This window comes from Theropithecus gelada, chromosome 17 (genome assembly GCF_003255815.1).
Source record: "Theropithecus gelada isolate Dixy chromosome 17, Tgel_1.0, whole genome shotgun sequence".
In the NCBI taxonomy this organism is placed as follows: domain Eukaryota; kingdom Metazoa; phylum Chordata; class Mammalia; order Primates; family Cercopithecidae; genus Theropithecus; species Theropithecus gelada.
Window position 1 is genome coordinate 90280552 of NC_037685.1, and position 3641 is coordinate 90284192.

The following is a 3641-nucleotide window of genomic DNA, read 5'->3' on the forward strand; positions in this document are numbered from 1 at the left end:
AGTTTTCATTAGATTTTGAAAGAAGTCCATGATCCAGAAAAGACTAAAAAGTCTCAATTTTGATGGATTTGGAATAGAATCAAGTCACTGATGAAGTTACTGCCTCTGCCACTAGTCGGGGCAGTGAGTGGGTACAACACAGCAGCCAGAGTTCTGTAAAAAAGAACAGAACCTGTGTGCTGAAGTCAAGGGCCCTTCTCTCATTCTAGCTTTTAATAGTTGAGATGCGATCAATAAACACTGGTGATAGACTTTAAGTCCCGTGATATTGTGATTTATAATGAGAAATACATATTTGGTCTGTAATCTCATTTCTGACACACTGCTCCTAAAATCCTAGTAATTTCCTAAGTGATAAGAGCTTTGGTAGTATCTTTGGTTATAATATTTGGTCTTTTGTCCCGGGTTCCTAAACTAGCTCCAGAGTATCTCTTGTTATTCATACCAAGCCCGTTTCAACCACACCCAAGTTTATATTAATGAGGTGATTTTTCAAAAGCCCCTAGAAAATCACTGGATGGGGCTAGATGCTGGAGGAATTAATCATGTGATTAGAAGTTGGAACTTGACCCCCAACCTCCAAGGGGCAAGGAGCTGAAGCCTGAATTGATCATCATTGGTCAGTGATTTAATCAGTCATGCCTACAGAATGAAATGTCCATGAAAACTCTAAAGGACAGGGTTTAGAGAGCTTCTGGGTTGGTGATTAAGGAGGATGACATGCCCAGAGCGGGCATGGAAGCTCTGTGTCCCTTCCTTCATGCCTTGTCCTTTGCATCGCTTCCATTTAGCTGTTCTTGAGTTAACTGGTAAATGTAAATAAATGTTTTCCTGAGTTTTGTGAGCCATTCTAGCAAATTGTCAAACCCAAGGAGGACATCACAGGAACCTCTGATTTATAGCCAGCCAGTCAGAAACACAGGTGAAAGGTGGCAACCTGGACCTGTCAGTGACCTGAAATAGAAGCCGTCTTTTTTTTTTTTTTTTTTTTTGAGACAGAGTCTTGCTGTGATGCCCAGGCTGGAGTGCAGTGGGATGATCTTCACTCACTGCAAGCTCCGCCTCCCAGGTTCACGCCATTCTCCTGCCTCAGCCTCCCAAGTAGCTGGGACTACAGGCGCACACTGCCGTGCCCAGCTAATATTTTGTATTTTTAGTAGAGATGGGGTTTCACCATGTTAGTCAGGATGGTCTCAATCACCTGACCTCGTGATCTGCCCACCTTAGCCTCCCAAAGTACTGGGATTACAGGTGTGAGCTACCACGCCCAGCCAGTCTTATGGGACTGATCCCTTAACCTGTGGGATTTGATGCTATCTCCAAGTAGATCGTGTCAGAATTGACTTGTAGGATACACAGTTGGTGTCCACAGAGAATTGGAGAATTGCCTGGTGTGGAAAACCCACACATCTGGTGTCAGAAGTAAAGTATTGAGGGTAGCAGAGAATAGAGGAAAAAACATTTTTCCTTTAGTTGGTGGAGAAAAGGAAATAGTTTTCCCTTACAGCCCTGAAAGATTGGCTGGTGACATGCCAGAGCTCTGATCGCAATAACATTCACCATTATTTGTTGATACACATTCTTCCATTTAACCTTAATAATCCTTCAAAGTGGTATGATTACCCCATTAAAAGATGAGAAAACCAAGGATCAAACTGGCTAACTAATTTGTTCAAGATGACAAAGTTACCACATTGCAGAATGAAAATTAGAGCCCAGGTCACTCTGATTCAAAAAGCTTATTCATTAATGATGCCCAGCTCTATAGGAATATCTGTCCAGATTCCCGGAATGCACCTTCAATTCTATCATCCCACCTAAATCTGAAAAGGTAGCACATCTCATGATTCTTCCAGCCGGGCAAAGCAAGGCTAATTTTAGAAGTCTAATGAGAAAGGATTAAGGTACTTCCCGTTAGACAGTCAACACAAGTGGCTCTCATTAGCAACAATAAAAACCCAGCTTGTACGGTCCGCAAAAGTAGCAGCCTCCGCTTTCTTTTGTGATTCTCAGCTGGGTTGCCCCTTTAAGAAGCTTAGCCCACATAGTCACATTCATAGATCCTCTAAGTCAAAATCTTTTTTAAAAACACCCAGGAGCGATCCCTAACTACCAAGGAGTAAGACATCCTTTCAGGAAAGAACATTGAAGAGGTTTATCTGAATGTCAGCAAGTTTCACCTAGTCAAAAGAAATCCATCTAGAAAAGCAATTTTATACAATTTGTGAATTTTATTCAATTCAACTTGTATTTACAGTTGCTCTATGTAGGAACTGTGCAGAACACAGCAGAAGAGGGTAAGATGTACAGAATGAGATGTTCTCCACCGGAGGTTCACAGTTCATTGGTAGAGACAGATACACACCCAATATGTATAGTCCGGCAGACAGTACTAAGTTGGAAAATTGATTTCCAACAAAGTGCAAGAGGAGAACAAGAGAGGGAGACAGTGATTCTAATTGTTGGTCAGGGTAGAGACAAATGTGAGAAGAGCTTGTGGAGAGTGTGGGCTCTGTGGATAAAGGCAAGTAAGATGTGAATGAATACTAGCATCCCAAAAGCATAGAAGCAGAGGTTGTGCAGGTATCTGGAAAAACAATAATGTCCTGGGAAGGCCAGAGAGTAGAGTGACAGGCCCATCCTGTAGACCCATGCCACTCAAAGTGAGGTCAAAGCCAGAGCATCCTTGGAAACACTTAGAAACTTCAACATACAAAAAACCCAGGTGCCACCCTGGACCAAATGCATCAGAATCTGCATTTTTACAAGATCCCCAGGTGACTCATATGCACATGAAGGTTTGAGAAACATTCCTGCAGACAATGGGGAGCCATTGGAGGTCCCTGGGAGAGGGGAGTAATCTGTTCTTAGATGTGCTTGGGAAATGCAACTTTAGGAAGCAGAGTAGAGGGCACACAGAATTACCAAACGAATGAGCAGTTATTCAACCAACAAAATCTTTTGAAAATATGAATGTTAAGTGTTACAGCTCTTTTAGAATTGGTCTAGCAGGTTTTCTGGTTTGCACTAGAAAAACCATAGAAAGTGAAAATAGAAAATAATATGAACAGCCATCTATTGGAATGATGATTAATAAATGATACTCCTGTACTCATAGCTCCATCATATTTGACTGTAAGGTAATTAGGATATTAATTTTTAAGTGCAATTTATTCATCAGATGGGAGGATAAGGCAGTAAAATCAGGTTGTGGCCAAAAATAACATATTTTTCACTTTAGTTCACTATCTGGAATCTATGTAACCATACTATTTTAGATTATTCAGATTTTTTAATACTCTCTGAAATCTGATGGCCAAGGACCCTGTAATCCCAGCGAGGATTGATCAGGCAGGCCCACCGCCCTAATTCCAAAATACTCTGTAGCAACTCATACACCCTCCCCCATTCCCCAAACACCCATTTTGAGATAGCCAGGATAATTTTCTTCATTTCCTGCCCAGACAGCTGTGGAATGTTGTAATTCATTGTCAGGCAGCTGCAGCAATCCTCCTTAGAAAAGAATACATCTTGTCAAGGATACGGTTATTCTCAAATTTTGAGTTTATTTTTTAAACAGTGATGTACCCACCAGATGTAGAAAGAAATAGTCAAGCCTGAGAAACCTCAAAGGGAGGCTG

At 41.4% G+C, this 3641-nt stretch overlaps 1 non-coding gene across 1 annotated transcript; it reads left to right on the forward strand.

The window, feature by feature from the left end:
- The first annotated feature begins 2978 nt into the window (after nt 1-2978).
- LOC112611244 lies at nt 2979-3041 on the forward strand. Its single transcript, XR_003116610.1, has one exon. It is a non-coding gene; the product is annotated as a U7 small nuclear RNA (small nuclear RNA).
- Nucleotides 3042-3641: the final 600 nt, after the last annotated feature.